A 20021-nucleotide genomic window follows, 5' to 3' on the forward strand; every position below is an offset into this window, starting at 1 on the left:
CTTTGAGGACATTTCCAAGACAAAAGGGTACCATCATATTGACTTTGCTGTTAAAAACTGGGAGTTCACACCATGCCACCCAAAATTTTGATATTCTACAGCCAGACAGTAAAGATTTTAGGTTTTGCATTGTACTACTCAACTCTGCCATTGTAGTGCAAAGGCAGCGATAGGCAATATGTAAACAAATGAGCAGAGCTAGGTACCAATAAAACTTTGTTTATGGACAACAATAGAATACAGCAGAAAAGACACAATTTGACTTTCAGGCCTAGGTCATGAAAGGGCATTCAGCTTCTACCCCTTTTTTGGGACACTGAGCCACTGTGTCAGCATGTGAGCTGCCATGATGGAGGGGCTCCAAAATCCTTAATGACATATTACACACTCACGAAGGAGACTCACAAAGGAACTCCTCCTAACTGCTGTCAGCACCAAATGTTTCTCTAGCACCAAGCTTTCCATTACTATCCTCTACAGAGCACTTGAAATGTGGCTAGAGCAACTGAGGAACTGAATTTTTAAAAATTTAATTTAATTAATTTAACATTAGGGTTATATAAAATATATCATTACTAGCTTTTATACTGATTGCATGTTGAAATGATAATAGTTTGGGTATAGAATATGTGCTTAAAATTAATTTTACCTGTTTCTTTTTCCTTTTTTTAAATTAGAAATTAGAAATTTCTTAATTATGGCTCTATTATATTTCTGTTGGAATATCTAGCATTATCTGTATAAGGTTCTGGAGCCTAGAGCTGGGGACCTTGGGCAGTTGTTTTCCACCGTGGTCAGGTCAGACACTTGAACCAAGTGACCTTCCCTGGTCCTTCCAGGGCTCTGTTCTGCATGCAAACATTGAACAGCCCTGAAGTTCACAAGGGAAGCTGCTGGAAGTTGAAGGGCATTTTAGAACAGAAAGTGAGGTAGGCCTTCTCTGACTGATTGTTCCTTTGGGGCACAAAAGCATTTTAGAAAGATTTTAATTAAACAATCTGGTTTTAAATACCAATGAGGCTTATTATTAGCTGTCGGATCTTAGGTGTGTTTATGAACCTCTCTGAACATCAGATTCTTTATGTTGAAAAAAAAAGATTTACTGTGAATGTCTTTAACTCATCCTACTAAACCTGTGAATTTTCTGAAGATGTGATGTGGTCCCTGCCTGACAGAGATATTGAGGATCAGGGATCAGTGTGTAAGGTGCCCGGCATCTAAAGGTAAATAGAAAAATAAACAATACTCAGCACCTAAGGGTTCTGAAGGGGGATAAAGGACCAGACCTGGAAAAGGCAGTAGTAACTAAAGAGTTTGTGTGTGTTTGTGTGTGTCTGTGTGTGTGTTTGTGTGTGTGTGTGTTGCTGGGAGGAGGGGTGCAGAAGAGAGTAAGTAAAGAAATAAATATATACCTCAGGATGGGATGAGTACCATGGGGAAAAACAAGGTAGGACAAGGGGCTGGTGAGTGCCAGGGTGGAGAGGCTGGTTGGGGAAAGCTTCCTTATTAAGGCACCTTCACTGAGGGTCTACCTGGGCCATGTCTCCTCTCTATCAAATGCCACGGATGTAGTCTCTGGGCAGAAACCTGGCCTTTAACACTGCCTCATTTTACTTTTCCTGTATCTGCCTATAGTTTTTTCCTTTTTACTCTGAAACCGGACTCTATAACCCCAGAATTTCCAAGGCAGCACAGTTCTCTAAGAAACCAATTTGATTAAAGCCAGTTGTCCTAAAATTAATCCTTATAAAAGCAATTTGCACATGGCCAGTTCACTCAGGTGTCTATGTACCACACAAAACATTTACCCACTTTTTTTTCCCAATGCTTAACATTTAGAGCATATTCTATGAAGTCATTTTTAGCTTCTTAGGAAGTTTTGTATTTTTCTAATTGTTTTTCTATTTCAGTCACTTGCTAAAGGTATTTCTCTCTTATTTTCATGTCTCTAATAAACATATATGTGGTCATTAACATATGATTTAGCAAACTGATCCCTTTTGAGATTTTTTGCCTCTATTTTACTTTTTTTTTTTTAATATCTGTGTGACTCTCCAGATTTCCTCTTGAAAATGAGCCCCACCTGTGGTTCGATGCAATTAATGCAGGATTACTACTGAAACTGAGGCAAGCTATTCCATAGAAAGCTTCCTAGTGGAAATGTTTTACTGTGTGCCTCTAGCTTTGTGAAGTATAAAAATAAAATGGCAATACCTGTGAAGGCGTGCTACACGTGTTCACATTAAACACATTTGGATTTAAGGTTTTAGAGGGTTGAGCTGCCAGAGCCCACATGTGTGGGCAGAGACCAGGCTACAGGTTTTCTGACTCCAAACTCCACATTTCAATTAAGCACTCTATACTGCTCCCATTAATAATTTTGAGAATATGCTAATTATGCTGCTAATTAGTTCAATAAGACACGGTTGATCTGCCATTGGCTCTAACACTGTCTCATCGGAACTTCCAAAATGTCATTTCTTATTACCACTTTCACTTTAATGAGGAGGAAACTTGGTTGAATAAATGAACAAATTAATTATGTAAAGCAGGCTATATAAACTTAGTCAAGCGATAAAAAAAGAAAAATTGAGATCAGGAGATAGTTGAACAAAGTAACAAAGAAACATCTTTAGGACATTTAAGTCAGCGGTTCTCAGGGGAGATTGTGAACCCCCATGGCATTTCTAGAAATGTCTGGAAACATCTTTTACTGTCACTCTAGGGAGAGGGTGCTACTGGGAAAAGGCCAGAGATCCTGCTAAATATCGTACAGTACACAGGACAGCCCCCCCCCCCAAAAGAACTGCCTGGCCCAAATTTCCATCATTGCTGAGGCTGAGAACCTGTTTTAAGGGCCATTTGTTTAAGGAGGTGAAATGGGGTGTACTCTGAAGACTACTATGCTTCTTGAAGGGGATATAGAGGAAGGGAATGTACAATCTATTTCCCTTCACATGTTTAGCCATTTATAGCCAAGCTCTTATTTCAGAAAGAAATCCACGTTCCTAATGAACAATTTTGTCAGCCTGGAGTCTTGCGTGAGGTTCTGTTTTGCTTGTCTGTTTTCTCTGGCAGAGTCCCTTCTCCGCTGACTCTCTTTATGAGCTTGACTCTTGCTCTCAGCGGAAAGACAGGCCATTATTGCCTCAAATTCTGTCCCTGATTCCAGATGCGTTGCTTGGGCAAAGCTCCCAGGTCAGGCAGAGCAGGCAGGGTCTCTGGCTTTAATCTGCTCCATTCCAGGCTATAGCCAGCCCTGGAATCAACCCAGGCAGGGGACACTTGTCTATTCCTTTCTGTCTGTCCTCCAACACCATGTTCCCCAACATCTCTTCTGCCTTCCCTCACCCCACCTTCAAACAAGTGGTAGAATCCTTACCCTGGCTGCCTGACAAGCCTGCCCCATCTGGCATCTAGACCTCAGGACTTCTTTCAATCTTCCTTTCCCTTCTCAGGGTCACTCAGGAAAGGGTCAAGAGGTTAATGACCAATAATTAATGTCTGACCCCTTCCATGCAGAGCTGCCTTTTCACAAATGGTACCTTGGCTCACAGGAATAAAGGGCTGATAGCAGGTATTGGACATGTTAGTACAAAGTGCTTTCCCAGCCTTTACCTCATTGGCTCTCAGATCTCCGTAGGTTGAGAAGAGCAAGGGATTCCTAACACCCAGGAGGAAGAAGCCAAGGTGACCCAGCTGACTGCTGGTGGTTGTCTGTATGAAACAATGGACTGCAGACACTAAGCCTGGTGTCTTTGGCAGAGAGATACCCACCTGGTGGGGTGAGTGAGGGGCGGGGGGAATAGAGCCCTCCCAGTATATCCCAGGCTCCTCCTTGCATGTGTAACCCCTCTTCTGCTGACACCAAAAGGCAGCCAGCACAGAAACGCTGAAAGAGAATCCTGTGCTCCACTTCAGGACAGGCACTGTTCCTGCCTCCTGGCCCTTGGGGCTGTATTGTTTTGTACTGTTTTGTTTTTTTGGCTTGGCTGTGCCCACAGTGTATGGAAGCTCCCAGGGCCAGGGATCAAATCTGAGCCACAGCTGAGACCTACGCCATAGCTGTGGAAATGCCAGATACTTAACCCACTGCGCCACAGCAGGAACTCCCAGAGCTATATTGTTTGATGCGGTTTGGGGTCCTGAACAGCTCTTCTTTGTTAAACCCAGACAGAACCATGCAGTCAGCATCCTCCTTCCTTCGAACAATCCTCAGCATATGCTCACCCCTTCATAAAGAACCAGCGAGCTTCCATGTGTTTGAAGTCTCTGTTTCCTCTCCTTCCTGGCAGGGGAGGAAGGCTCCAGCTGAAACAGCTCACATTCTTCTTCTGTGTTCTCATTCTGCTCTCTTCCCTCACTAAGTAAAGGTAATTATAAAAAGGCAAAACAAAACTTAGAATTTCATTGTCGGGTAAAACGCGAAAGCAATTAAGAAATGGCCTGGAGATCCCGAAGGAACCCTCAGTCTAGAGGGGAAACAAATACAAATAAATTCAGTCTGAAAAATGTTATAACTGATCTATGTCCATGACGTGGTGGAGATTCAGAGGAGGGAGAAAGCAGCTGGGCAGAGATGCAGGAGGAGGTAGGGACACCTTCACAGAGCAGGTAACACCTACCATCCTAATCGAATTACATAACATTCTCAGGTGAGAAGCATTTGCCTGTTTCAATGGCAACCGTACTTTAGTAGGTGGTTTTGTTTCCCATTATTACTTCAAATGTCAGCAGCATTTCTTTACCAGAAAGTCAAAGTTTTGAAGTGATTTTCCATGTAATTAAAGAGGTAAAATACAATTGAAAAAATGTAAAGTTTTTGTTGTTTTGGTCCAAGTTGTGCTCTTTCTACATGTTTACAGCTTGTTGAACTTTACCCCAGATTAAACTTCATTTGATTCCTGATAAAGATTTAACACAAATGGGCAGGATCACCTCCATGCCATCATGTTTCTACATAGCAATCATGAGCAAGTGACTTTATTTCACACCAGCTGTGGCAAAATAGGACCGTAACAAATGCACCCTAACAAATGATGTGACATTTAGGGACCTGCCTTGATGTTATCACTGCTGCAGTCATCTTGTTTTATTGTTCTCTCTGGCTAAACCCCTTAAACCTAGTTATCTACTCCCTGCCCTTTCCCTTTAAACTCCCACGGTGACCCAACCGTACTTAGTTCAAAGTTTTTGCTTTGTTTTATTTTTACAGGACATTTATGTGTTACAAACAACTTTTTCTTTTTTAACTAAATCAGGCAGCAAAGCTCCTGAAGGTGCACTGGTTTGGGATGTTCTCTATCCAAAGACTCAGGGCATAATTATGATCCATGATGTACTATCCTATTTTAAGTTAGAAGTAGAACCAGAAAGACGAACTCTAGATAGAGCCTGCCCCCTCTAGCATGCTACACACCAAGCTCTCCTGGGTGGCTGTGGGCTGTGACCACCACAATACAAAGCAAGCTCTCTGGAAGTGCAGGAGAGGCAGAGATTACTATATTCGAAGGAAATACCAGCAAAATGGAAAGATAGGGCACCTCTAAGCCTGGGTAGTATTTCAAAAGGTTTAGAACAGGAGAAAGACCTTTCAAGGAAATGGAACCACCTCCAGTAAGACACCATGGTAGAGGAGGACCTATTTAAAAGAGTCAATCAGTGTTGCTGGAGATCAAGACTCTAGCAAAAGGCAGAGAAGGCAATAAGGCTGAGTAATTGGGTCAGAGCCAGATCATGTAGGGCTCTAGAAGATAAGGTGGGCAAGGACTTTATTCTGGGTGGCTTCCCATGATAAAAGTGAGAGGTTTTCAAACTCTAATCAGGACATGAGCTTTGAGAGGAAACGGGGGAAGAAAAGAAACTTTGTAGCAATCAAATTGGTCAGATTGAAGTCAGGTTGGATATGGTGGAGTAGGGGGTCAAAGGATGGAATGAAGAAGAAAAAGTCAAAGTTTAGACAATGTATATCAAAATAGTCACAGTGCAAGGTCCAAAGGGAGCACCCAACAAATATTCACCCAACAAATATTCATTGAAGTTAATGGTTCCAGGATGTGGAGTCTAAGTGGCTGGTGATGACATTCACTGGGATCAGGAAAAGAAAACCAGGCTTTGGGAAGGAGATAATGGTGCTGCACTTGGGGTGCTTAAGAAGCACTGGACATACAAATCTGGGGCTCAGGAGGTAGATCTGGGAGAGAGATGAAATCATCAGTATTTAGGGCAAAGGTGAAACCATGAAAATAAATTATATCTTCCAGTTCCCATTGTGACTCAGCAGGTTAAGAATCCGACTACTATCCATAAGGATTCAGGTTGGTCCCTGGTCTCATTCAGTGGGTTAAAGGATCTGGCATTGCATGAGCTGTGGTGTAGGCTGGCAGCTGAGCTCCAGATTTGACCCCTAGCCTGGGAACTTCCATATGCCACAGGCACATCCCTGGAAAGAAAAAAAAAAAAAAAAAAAAGGAAGAATAAATTATATCTTCCAGTTCCCATTGTGACTCAGCAGGTTAAGAATCTGACTACTATCCATAAGGATTCAGGTTGGTCCCTGGTCTCATTCAGTGGGTTAAAGGATCTGGCATTGCATGAGCTGTGGTGTAGGCTGGCAGCTGAGCTCCAGATTTGACCCCTAGCCTGGGAACTTCCATATGCCACAGGCACATCCCTGGAAAGAAAAAAAAAAAAAAAAAAGGAAGAATAAATTATATCTTCCAAGAAGAATGTATAGAAGGGAACAGAGGGCAGGAGGGATGTTTGGGGAATATAATGACTGCGGGACAGCAGGCTTTGTGAAGGAATCATTGAACCCCCACTACCCCCATTTTATCTCCAGAGCCTGACACAATCCTGGCAAAAGAGCAGATACTCAATAAGCATCTGTTGAGCAATGGAATGAATGAATTTAAGGAGAAGATAGCCTGTACTTCATCAGAGAAGTGGACAGGGATGAGACAGAGATAGGACCTTACCTTTGCTGCACATCAGCTATCTGCCAAATACTGGATTTACTTGTGGTTTCTCCTTTAAGAGAATGAAATGACGTCATGCAAAACTTTACAAAAACTTTGGGCATTCAGCTTTACAGTGACCTCAGTTTTTGCAGTGTTTAAAATCCCCATGCCTTCCCATCGACTTCCTCCGAGCCTCAGTATTTTTGTGTTTAATATTAACTTAAGGAGTCAGGGAAGAATGAAACTCCTTTGAACTTGGAACACTCTTCTTCCTTTTTTTTTTTTTTTTTTTCTTTTTATGGCCACCCTGTGGCATGTGGAAGTTGCAGGGCTAGGGGTCAAATTGGAGCTGCAGTTGCGGGCCTACATCACAGCCACAGAGACAAGAGACCCAAGCCTCATCTGCAACCTAAACCATAGCTTGCAGCAACGCCGGATCTTTAACCCATCAGTCAAGGCCAGGGCTTGAACCCGCATCCTCATTGACACTACGTCAGGTTTTTAACCCATTGAGCCACAAGGGGAACTCCCACTCTTCTTTTTTCAGGAGTAACTTTTTTTTTTTTTTTTTTTGGCTTTTTGGCTTTTGTAGGGCCGCTCCTGCAGCATATGGAGGTACCCAGGCTAGGGGTCTAATCCGAGCTGTAGCTGATAGCCTATGCCAGAGCCACAGCAACACAGGATCAGAGCCGCATCTTTGACCTACACCATAGCTCACGGCAACACTGGATACTTAACCCACTGAGCAAGGCCAGGAATCGAACCTGCAACCTCATGGTTCCTAGTCAGATTTGTTAACCACTGAGCCACGACGGGAACTAGGAGTAACTTTTTTAATGGAGGTATAATAAACATGATATTATATTAGTTTCAGATGTACGATGCAATAATATGATATTTGCATATATTGCAAAATAATTGCCACAATAACTCCATTTAATATTAAAGTGAATTGAACTTGGGACACTTAACATTCTCTTTCATAAAAACAACTCTCAGATAACCACAAAACTTGTGATTCTTCTGGGACTGTTGCACGTGTTCATTTAATGATTACTTTATCATATTTCTTTTTATTTTACTTATTTATTTATTTATTTATTTGCTGTCTTTTGTCTTTTTAGAGCCGCACCTGTCACATATGGAGTTTCCCAGGCCAGGGGTCTAATTGGAGCCATAGCTGCCAGCCTATGCCAGAGCCACAGTGATGCTATATCCGAGCGGTGTCAACGACCTACGCCACAGCTCATGGCAACACTGGATCCTTAGTGAGGATCCTTAGTGATCCTGAGTGAGGCCAGGGATCGAACCTACAACCATGGTTCCTCGTTGGATTGTTTCACAACGAGAACTCCAATTTACCATATTTCCAAGAGCCAGCACTTACCACATTGGGAAGAAGATATGGCTCAGCCCACCAGAAGCTCAACACTCATACAGTTCAAATGTTCATGCATTCATTCGCACGTATGCATGCGTGTGACTATTCAATCATAACGTTATCTGTAAGTAAGCACAAAATCTGTTTTCTGTAGGAACACAAAACAGTGAGCCTACTTCTGTCTTAAAACCAGAGATAGAGGTGAAAGATCATGGCAGCCTTCTCAAAAGAAAGGGTACAGAAGTAGAGCCCTGGAAACTAAAAAGGTTTTCAGGGGTTTTTGGTCATTGTTTTCTCCAGGCAGATGAGGCTGCATAAGCATAGATGAAGAAACATGAGAGGGCCTATATGTGAGCTGCTTGAAAAGGTGGGAGATAAAGCTGGTGCAGTATCCCAGAAGGATTTTAAAGGAGTGGGACAGGACTGCATTTGCATTTTGGGAAGACCCTTCTGGCAGCTACTGTGGACACTGGATTGGAGCCTGGAAACATGCCTGAAGAGAGCTTTATGCTAAGGTACCTTCCTTGCCATCCTCTTGTCTACCACATAAAGGCCTCAGGAGAGCTGGATTTTGAAGACTGACACTTGCAAATGGGTTGAACCATTAAAATAGCTCGCAGACCTGTGTGTATACATGAATGCCTTTTCAGTCAGCAGATGGCACAGAGGGTGCAGACTCGTCATTGGGGGGAATAACAATGAGGCTGCTCAAGACAGTAGCTCTACAATTTGGCCTAATTTGTACTTACAAGTCTTAATTTATCATGAATAAGATTTCTTCCAGAATTCCCATTGTGACTAAGCGGTAATGAACCTGACTAGTATCCCTGAGGATGTGGGTTCAACCCCTGGCCTGGATCAATGGGTTAAGGATCTGGCATTGCTGTGGCTCAGATCTGGTGTTGCTGTGGCTGTGATGTAGGCCAGCAGCTGCAGCTTGGATTTGAACTCTAGCCTGGGAACTTCCACGTGCTGCAGGTGAAGCCCTTTAAAAAAAAACTTCCAATCATTATTACGTTTAAACATAACTTCCTAAAGCCCCTTCTGTATTTTTTTTTTTTTTTTTGGTCTTTTTGCCTTTTTCAGGGCCGCACTAGCGGCACATGGAGGTTTCCAGGCTAGGGGTCCAATCTGAGCTATAGCCGCTGGCCTACGCCAGAGCCATAGCAACACTAGATCCAAGCCGAGTCTGTGACCTACACCACAGCTCATGGCAACACCGGATCCTTAACCCACTGAGCAAGGCCAGGGATCAAACCCGCAACCTCATGGTTCCTAGTCGGATTCGTTAACCACTGAGCCACGATGGGAACTCCGCCCCTTCTGTATTTGTTTTATGTGTTAACACTGGCCCTGGCTCAGCCCCAGCCCCAGCCTCAGCTACAGAGAAGTTGCAAAGCTCTCTTAACCTCAACTTGGCACAGCTCTTTTCATCAGGATTTACTCTTAATAATTTACATTTTAACAACTCTGTTAACACAGATAGACGACCATGCTATAAAATTCAAGTGAGATTTGCAAAGAGTTCTTATGGCCTAATACAGTCACTTAGATTTTATCCAGGAATATGGTTCAACTACCTCATCAAGATTCAAGAGTTTTAACTAACCAAAAGCATTTTTTAGGTGCTGACTTAGTTGCTGCTGTAGTTAACTGCCTTTTCACACATGCGTTTCAAGCATTTTGCACATATGTAACCAAATGAACTAGAGACTGCATTTCTACAGTAATTTCTTAAGAGCCAAGACATAAGAATGGGGCATTTTATTCTACAGTTTAAGATGCATGTCTGGCAACAGGTAGAAGCCAGGTAAAGGGCTGTCATTTGCTGCCCTGGGAATCTTCTTCTACCTGTTAATTTACTCTCAAAAAAGAAAAATGCATTGCTCGATCTGGGCCTTGGAAAGTGACTTCTATGCCACAGTGGATGATGGTGTTAGGCCAGGTTCTGCATCATGAAATTTTCAAAAAATGATGACAGCTAATTGTGTGCCTTCTGAATCCCATCTACACCTTCCTCTACTCTCGGCTTTTTCTTTTCCCTGATCTACAACTAAAGCCCCAGTGGAAAGTTTCTGGGATTTTCTGGTAAGCAGATGGCTGTCCAGAGCACCACCACAAGTCCACCTGGTGCCCAGTGAGGAAGCGAGGTGCCTTCTCTAGGAAAATTCCCAGCAAGGTCTGAGAGGCTCTGAGCTTTCACAACATGAGGATGGATGCGCTAAGGGCCTCTAGTAAGGGATGAAAATTGGTACACCTCAGAGTCAGTGTCATGGTTTACATTATGAGCTTTACTATTCCACAGAGCTTATTTTCACTTTATATCTGAATTTTTAAAAAAAAGCAGGAGTTCCAATCATGGCTCAGAGGAAATGAATCCGACTAGGAACCATGAGGTTGTGGGTTCGATCCCTGGCCTTGCTCAGTGGGTTAAGGATCTGGCATTGCCATGAGCTGTGGTGTAGGTTGCAGACTCGGCTTGGATCTGGCATGGCTATGGCTGTGGATGTGGCATAGGCCAGCAGCTACAGCTCCAATTGGACCCCCTAGTCTGCAAACCTCCATATGCCATGGGTGTGGCCCTAAAAAGACCCCCCCCAAAAAGAAAAAAAAATATTAAATCTATTATTTGTAACAACCTATGAAATTGAACTTGCTTTCCTTTTCCTTCTTTCTTCTTTAAATTTTTTCTCCTGATGTTTTAATAGGAACAACATTTGATGAAGAGTCCAGGTGTATATTTCAGTCTAGACCCTACTAATACCTCTAGAAATCACAGAGGGTCACTTAACCCTTCTAAGTTATAGATTCATCATCCCTCAAAGGAGACAGAAACTTTCTGGACCATTTGCCCCACAAGACTGTTGTGAGCCTCAGACAAGTACCATGTATGTGAATGCAGTCTAAAACCGACCACGAGCCACAGCAAAGAAAGGGAATATCAAATTTTCCATAGATATTCCATATCCAGCATCACGTAGTTTTGATGTACTTAGTTTCCTTTGATATTATCCATAACTTTGGCCCTCAAATATTTCACATTCAGAGTTCCTGTCATGGCGCAGTGGTTAATGAATCCGACTAGGAACCATGAGGTTGTGGGTTTGATCCCTGGCCTTGCTCAGTGGGTTAAGGATCTGGCGTTGCCATGAGCTGTGGTGTGGGTTGCAGACGAGGCTCAGATCCCACGTTGCTGTGGCTCTGGCATAGGCCGGTGGCTACAGCTCCCATTAGACCCCTAGCCTGGGAATCTCCATATGCCGCAGAAGCGGCCCTAGAAAAGGCAAAAAGACAAAACAAAAAAAAAAAAAAAAAAAAAAATTCACATTCTTAGAATTAATTTAATAAAAATTTGCTGCATGTGCTTCCTGTAATATTTATAACCAACCATAAAGATAATAACTTTCTCACCTGGGAACTAAAGATTTTAATGATTATGATTTCATATTAAAATCAGTTTAAGGAGTTCCCATTCTGGCTCAGCGGTAATGAACCTGACTAGTATCCATGAGGATGCTGGTTCAATCCCTGGCCTCACTCAGTGGGTTAAGGATCCAGCAGTGCCTGAGCTGCGGTGTAGGTCACAGATACGGTTCAGATCCCGCATTGCTGTGACTGTGCCATATGTTGGCAGCTGCAGCTCTAGTTGGACCCCTAGCCTGGGAACTCCCATGTGCCATGGGTATGGCCCTAAAAAGCAATAAATAAATAAAAATAAATAAATAAATAAAATCAATTTAAGTCATCTAGTATCAGACCGTCATTTAAACCATCTCAGATTTATGAGATTTGCCAACACGTCTTCATATACTGTGTACTACCGCTGGATTATTCTTTTAGTCCACAAATACTGATTTAGCAAACATTCTGAAGAGGGCTGGCTGTAGACACCACATAGCTGCTGGGAACTAGGAAGCGAGTGAAAGAGGAAATTAAGAAGGAGCACACTTTACAGATTTGTGAATTTTTGGAGGATTTTTTTTATGAGGAAATTTTTCCATTAAAAAAAAAAAAACAACAAACTTCAGACTTCCACATGTCATCATTAAAACTGACAACGATTTTTGGAGTTCCCATCATGGCATAGTGGTTAACGAATCCGACTGGGAACCATGAGGTTGTGGGTTTGATCCCTGGCCTTGCTCAGTGGGTTAAGGATCCGGCATTGCCATGAGCTGTGGTGTAGGTTACAGACGCGGCTCAGATCCCGTGTTGCTGTGGCTCTGGCATAGGCTGGCGGCTACAGCTCTGATTGGACCCCTAGCCTTGGAACCTCCATATGTCTCGGGAGCCACCCTAGAAAAGGCAAAAAGACAAAAAAAAAAAAAAAAAACAAAAACAAAACAAACTGACAATGATTTTCAAAATGTTTCTTTGGCAATGGAGATTTATGTCTGGTAAAAAATCCTAGCAGCTTTCTTTTCTAACCAACAGCTCATCTAAACCCTCTTACTAAATCCAGAACATAAGAGAACTTATAATGATGGTTGGAGGGTAGAAGACCCAAAATCAGCTGACAGAAAACTAAACTTTTCTTGGATGGAGCCTGTGTAAAATCTTTTACACTTATGTATAGAACTGCTCAGAGCAATGTCTGTGGAGCTTAATTCAAAAGCTCCAAGTGCCAGGAACAACTATTGTACTAGATCTGGCCCAGGAACATGTAATTGGACTGGAAAGAAGGATTTTCCAAAAATCTATTTTGTTTTTATCTATGATCTTACAAATAAATGGAAATGCTACTATGTAAAAAGAAAAGCTATAGAAATATTCCACATTAAAAGAGCTAAAGAATTACGACAACAAAACACAACATCGGTACCTAGACTGGCTCTTGTTTTAGAGGGTAAAATGCTACAAAGAACGTTATAGATCAACTAACAAAATGGGTATATGGATGGTAGAATAAATAAAAGTATTGTATCAATATAAACTTATGAAGTTGACAATTGTACCAAGGTTATGTGAGCACAATTTTCTAGGAATAACAAATATTTATTAAGAAATGGGTAAGTAGCACACATTAGAGAATATCCCTGTTATTAGGACACACACCAAAGTAGATAGTGGTAAAAGGGCCATGGCCACATGAAATGTAGTGATTCAGGAGAAAAATATTATATAAACATAAAGAATGAGTGAGAAAGATGATGATAAACCCAATGAGGTGAAACATTAACAATAGTTGTACTGGGTTGGTAGTGACCCCTGAGAATTCATGTTCTTCCCAGAACCTTAGAACCTTATTTGGAAATAGGGTTCTTATAGACATAATTAAATTAAGATGAAGTTATACTAGAGTAGGGTTGGCTTTTAACCCAATATGACTGGTGTTTTTATTTTTTATTTTTTTCAGAGAATGTTTTTGCCTATGTTCTCTTCCAGGAGTTTTATGGTGTCATGTCTTTATTTCTTATTTATTTATTTACTTACTTATTTGCTTTTTAAGGCTGCACCTGCAGCATATGGAGGTTCCCAGGCTAGGGGTCAAATCGGAGCTACAGCTGCCGGCCTATGCCACAGCCACAGCAATGCAGGATCTGAGCCATGCCTGCGACTTACACCACAGCTCACCACAATGCCATGGCACATGAAATGTAATGATCCTTAACCCACCGAGTGAGGCTAGGGATCAAACCTGCAACCTCATGGTTCCTAGACAGATTAATTTCTGCTGCGCCATGACGGGAACTCCTGACTGGTGTTTTTAATAGAAGAGAAGGGACACAGAGACAGACATGCAAAGAGGGAAGATGATATAGAGAGACACACAGGGAGAAGGTGATGTAATGAAGTAGGGAGAGACTGGAGTGATGGTTCTATAAGCCAAGGAATGCCAGGATTGCTGACAACACCGGAAGCTAAGAGCACATGAAACAGATCCTACCCTAGAGATTTCAGAAAGAGCGTGACCCTCTCAACATCTCAACACCTTGATTTTGGACAATGAGACTCCAGAACTGTAAGAGAAAAACTTTCCATTTTTTTAACCCACCCACTTTGTGGTCGTTTGCTACAGCAACTATAGGAAACTAATACAATAAGAAAATCTGGGTAAAAGGTATACAGTATATGCCTTATACTATTTTTTTGCATCTTTTTGTAAGTTTGAAAGTATTTCCAAATAAAAACTGTTTTAAAGGATGTAAAAACAAATAAGCAAAACAAACAAACAAAAAAGAATAATGGGGCTTCTAAGAATCTTAACTGTCTTGTCCCACTGCAGTCTCCCAGGGAGATTTGTGAGGGTGATGTTTGTCTAATGGAGAGGATTATAAATTGCCACAACATTTTGAAAGGAATTTCATCAACTTACACTGAAAACAACAGAGATAACACAAAATGAAAAGAGGTCTTTGTATTTCCAAATCACTATGGACTGCAGCTTCCTAACAGCCTTGGAGAACTACTCAGCTTCAGCCACTGGATAGAACCAAGAGTCCAGAGGTCAAAGAGCATAAAGAACAATTCCCAGGCCTAGGACTGAGCCCCTAGCTGAATTTCAGAATAACCTTGGACAAGTAACTCCTGTATACTCTCGTGTTTTCTGTTTTTAAATGAGAGGATCTCACTTTAGTATGTGGAATCTGTAAGGAACAGAAAACTTTTCTCTTCTCTTCATAGTCTTCAGATTGAAAGAAAGGAATGCGACTCCAGCATGGATGTACCCAGAGATTATTATACTAAGTAAGTCCGGTGGAGAAAGACAAATATCATATATCACTTATATGTGGAATCTAAAAAAAAACATACAAATGAACTTATACCAAAGAGAAATAGACTCACAGACACAAAAAATAAATGCGCGGTTACCAAAGAGGTAAAGGAGGGGAGGGATAAATTAAGAGTTTGGGATTAACAGATAAGTTCTACTACATATAAAAAAGATAAATAACAAGGACCTACTATATAACACAAGGAACTATACTCAATATCTTTTTTTTTCATTTTTTTAATTACTCAAATGAATTTATCACATCTGTAGTTGTATAATGATCATAACAATCTGATTTCACAGGATTTCCATCCCACAGCCCAGGCACATCCCCCCACCCCCCAAACTGTCTCCTCTGGAGACCATAAGTTTTTCAATGTCTATGAGTCAGCATCTGTTCTGCAAAGAAGTTCCGTCTGTCCTTTTTTCAGATTCCACATGCCAGTGAAAGCATTTGATGTTGGTGTCTCATTGTATGGCTGACTTCACTTAGCATGATAGTTTCTAGGTCCATCCATGTTGCAAAAAATGCTGGTATTTCATTCTTTTTAATGGCTGAGTAATATTCCATTGTGTACAGGTACCACATCTTATTGATCCACTCCTCTGTTGATGGACATTTAGGTTGTTTCCATGTCTTGGCTATTGTAAATAGTGCTGCTATGAACATTGGAGTACATGTGTCTTTGCAAGTCGTGGTTTTCTCTGGATAGATGCCCAGGAGTGGGATTGCTGGATCAAATGGTAGTTCTATGTTTAGTTTTCTGAGGAATCTCCATACTGCTTTCCACAGGGGTTGCACCAATTTACAATCCCACCAACAGTGTACTAGGGTTCCTTTTTCTCCACACCCTCTCCAGCAGTTAGTTTGTAGACTTTTTGATGATGTCCATTCTGGCTGGTGTAAGGTGGTACCTCATCGTGGTTTTGATTTGCATCTCTCTAATAATGAGTGACGCTGAACATATTTTCATGTGTTTCTTGGCCATCTGTAGGTCTTCTTTGGAGAATTGTCTGTTTAGATCTTCTGCCCATTTTTTGATAGGCTTGTTTGTTTTTCTGGTATGGAGCTGCAGAAGGTGTTTATAAATTTTGGAGATGAATCCCTTGTCAGTAGATTCACTTGCAAAGATTTTCTCCCATTCTGTGGGTTGTCTTTTTGTTTTGTTTAGGGTTTCCTTTGCTGTGCAGAAACTTTGAAGTTTGATTAGATCCCATTTGTTTCTTTTTCTTTTTATTGTCAATACTCTGATAAGGTGGATCTGAGAAGATGCTGCTGTCGTTTTTGTCAGAGAGTGTTTGGCCTATGTTTTCCTCCAGGAGTTTGATAGTGTCTGGCCTTATACCTAGGTCTTTAATCCATTTGGAGTTTATTTTTGTGTATGGTGTTAGGGAGTGTTCTAATTTCATTCTTTTCCATGTGGCTGTCCAGTTTTCCCAGCACCACTTATTGAACAAGCTGTCCTTTCTCCATTGTATAGCCTTGCCTCCTTTGTCATAGATTAGTTGGCTGTAGGTGCGTGGGTATACTCAATATCTTGTAATAAACTTAATGGAAAAGAATCTAAAAAAGAATGTATGTGCATATATATATGTGAGTGTGTGTGTGTGTGTGCATATATATATATATATATATATATATATATGAATCACTTTGGAAAGAAAGATAGAAAGAAAGAGAAAGAGAGGAAGGAAGGAAGGAAAAGAGAAGGAAAGAAAGAAAAAAGGGTTGTATCTGAGGGATGGTACCCCGCTAAAGAGCCTCATCCGCACTTGGACCTGATCAAGATGATAAGATCCTGGGCTTCAAGTTGATTCTTTTTTTTTTTTTTTTTTTTTTTTTTTTTTTTTTTTTTTTTTTTTTGTCCTTTTGCCATTTCTTGGGCCACTCCTGCAGCATATGGAGGTTCCCAGGCTAGGGGTCAAATCGGAGCCGGAGCCGCCAGCCTATGCCACAGCCACAGCAACACGGGATCTGAGCCACGTCTGCAACATACACCACAGCTCACGGCAACGCCAGATCCTTAACCCACTGAGCAAGGCCAGGGATCAAACCTTTGTGGTTCCTAGTTGGATCCATTAACCACTGAGCCACAGCGGGCACTCCTCAAGTTGATTCTTAAAGGGATGAGATTTGGTGGTCTTGAGGATAAGGAATGGGTCTATTTTGTATGTGTAAGGGATAGAAACTTTTGCACACACACACACATATATATATACACACATGTATATATATGTATATGCATGTGTGTGTGTGTGTGTATATATATATATATATATATATATATATATATATATCTGTATATGTATATAGTTGCCACGCTGTGAGTAAGTCCAAGAAGCCTGTGGAGGGGCCCACATGCAGAGGAACAGGGTCTACTGGCTAATGACTCTGGCTAAGCTCCCAGACAACAGCTGGTACCAACTTGCTATCCACATGGTTGTATAAGAGCTGTCTTAAAAGTGGACTTTATTCCAGCCCATAAAATTGAGCCATCCCAGTTGTGCCACTAAGTTTCAGAGTTGTTCGTTACATAACAATAAGATAACTAGAAAACTAGGGGGGAGATAGAGAGAGAGAGAGAGAGAGATTGAGATTTTAGGGAATTGCCTCATGATTACAGAAGCTTAACAAGTCCAAAATCTGCAGGGTAGGCCAACAGGACGGAGACCCAGAAAGAAGCTGCATTCTGAGTTCCAAGGCAAGCTTCTCTCGTAATACCCTCTTGCTTGGAAGACGTCAGTCTTTGTTTTATTAAGGCTTTCAACTTGAGGCCCAACTTAAGGCCCACCTATGTCCTGGAAGGTAATCTGCTTTACTCAAAATCGACCACTTTTTTTTTTTTTTTGCCGCACCTGCAGCACACAGAAATTTCTGGGACAAGGATCAAATCCATGCCACAGCAGTGACAACACCAGATCCTTAACCCGCTGAGCCACCAGACAACTCCAAAATCCATCAATTTAAATGTGAATTCCATCCAAAAAACACCTTCACAGAAATATCCACAAATTATTTGACCAAATATCTAGGCATCATGGCCCAGCCAAGTTGACATAAAATTCGCCAACACAAACATCAAAGGCTCAGGATTCCAGCACATTTCTTCTGAGCCCTGGAGAGGTGTTGACACTTTATTATGTACAACTTCACTGGAAATGACAGAAGTACATGCTCTTTGCTGCCAAAATTTTCCACTGATTGGCCCTGATGCTAAGTACCCAAACTGCAACTCTAGAGGTATTAACACTTATTAGATGACAGAACAGATTTTAAAAATCCCTCTAGTGCCAGACAGAAACTAACCCAAGCAGCAGTTTTCTTTATCAGCATCCCATGAACTATGAGAGGAAGACAAGGTATAGCCTTGATAACAGGCCCACATGCTTTAAGGCTTTTGCACCAGTGGCCAGTATCTGAGATGAAAATGGATGCGACGGTTACTTACTACCCCTACTACCCTCTATACTTCCACTCATCCCTGACCTAAGGAGAGTGCGGAGATAAGAACATGCAGTGCTGCTCCGACACTGTTTCCGGAACATACCCAACAAGGGATGGCATGACAAAATCTTTTCGTCCCACCTTGCACAAATCCTATGGTGGGTGGAGAGGGCCTTGCTTCAGGGAAACCTTTCCATAGCTCTCTTATCTCTTCACCTTCGTGTCATATGCTGGCCCCATCCCTCCTCTTGCTTGGTCAAGTCAATTTCTCTTCCTTGGAGGAGCATTCTTTATGCTGTACACCAGAAAATTTCCACAAATCTGGGTAGAGAGTGATCAGTATGTTATAGCTTACAACATGCATGTTTTCACTGGGTAAGATTCCACTTCCAATTCGAATTAACACTAGAGAGTCAAGTTCAAGATACCTGGACCCTCACTTTCCCATTATTTCATGTCTATGACACTCATATTTCACATCTAGAAGAGAACTGACCGTATCTCTAAGCCCAAATTCTTCTTTCTCTAACTGAGCACTCACCTATTATCCTGAATCCCTGTGATGCTTGTACATCATTTTACTCATTTCTTTGATCAAAAACACAACCAGTCTAGGTTGAGCCACCTACCTGAAGTTTGAATAAATCATTTCTTCTCTTAACATCTCTGGGCTTCAGTTTCTTCTTCTGTAAGATTAACAGTTGGAAAAGGGCAATTACTATGCCTGCTTCACAGACTGTTGTGACTACCATATGAGACAAACTGGGGGAAATGATTCAAAATGTAAAAGCAATGAAAATCATAGAATATAGGATATTGTCAGATCTGCCTTACACTGAAAAAAATTCAGTAAATAAAAGTTTTGAGGGTCCTCCCTTTCAATGGCATTATTCATCCCAAATTTCAAATTTTGAAGTCATTTTCAATATCACGTTCTTTCTCATTTTATATTTCAAAGGTTGTTAAACCCTTCAAAAATCTCTGACATTCTTCTTTAACTTCGCATATAGGATGTTCTCAAGGCTATCTTTATTTCTCCCACACCCACCTCACCCAGACACTCCAAATCCAGTCCTTGTGACACATGACTGCCATATTAGTCTTCTTAAGCCATTTATGTTTAAAATTCCATCCCCCTGGTCAAGAATTACCAGAATCTCCTCACTTCCCTATAGGATAAATTTCAAAGGCCTTCATTTATCTTATCTTGCACAGTTCCTCTTTTATAATCTGCCCAATCAGTAAAATCTTTCCTCATATCTTGACCATTCCAATGCTCATAATCTCTGATACTTTGCTTATACTATTTTGCTGTACTGGACTATTCTTGTTTTATCCCATTCTGGTAAAAAAAAAAAAAAGTCTAATGTGGTTTATGGTGCTCAGCTTAGCCATAAATCATTAGAAGAGGGAAATGCTGGATTGTGTCTGCTCTTATAATAATGCTAGTTCCATCAACACTGCTAATCTCCTGCCTCGCCCCTTTGTACATATGAATCTGGGCAAGATGCTTGACTAGGT

At 41.4% G+C, this 20021-nt stretch overlaps 1 long non-coding RNA gene across 9 annotated transcripts in view; it reads right to left on the minus strand.

The window, feature by feature from the left end:
• LOC102168156 (uncharacterized) overlaps positions 1-20021 on the minus strand; it is a 64393-nt gene that overhangs the window by 27293 nt on the left and 17079 nt on the right. For 3 of the 9 annotated variants that reach the window (XR_014842488.1, XR_014842486.1, XR_014842487.1), the window contains 2 exons: positions 19130-19186; positions 18642-18821 (listed from right to left, as the gene is read on the minus strand). This is a non-coding gene — a long non-coding RNA (uncharacterized LOC102168156). Of the gene's footprint in view, positions 1-199; positions 4364-6977; positions 7030-8346; positions 8463-10965; positions 11461-16889; positions 18822-19129; positions 19187-20021 lie in introns of those variants that run through there. The other 6 variants (XR_002342832.2, XR_014842485.1, XR_014842484.1 and 3 more) reach the window with 5 other exon arrangements.

Source organism: Sus scrofa, chromosome 3 (assembly GCF_054392235.1).
Source record: "Sus scrofa isolate SSC_HxYL_T2T_F1_AM1 chromosome 3, Sscrofa_HxYL_maternal_Yorkshire_Landrace_v2.0, whole genome shotgun sequence".
NCBI lineage: Eukaryota > Metazoa > Chordata > Mammalia > Artiodactyla > Suidae > Sus > Sus scrofa.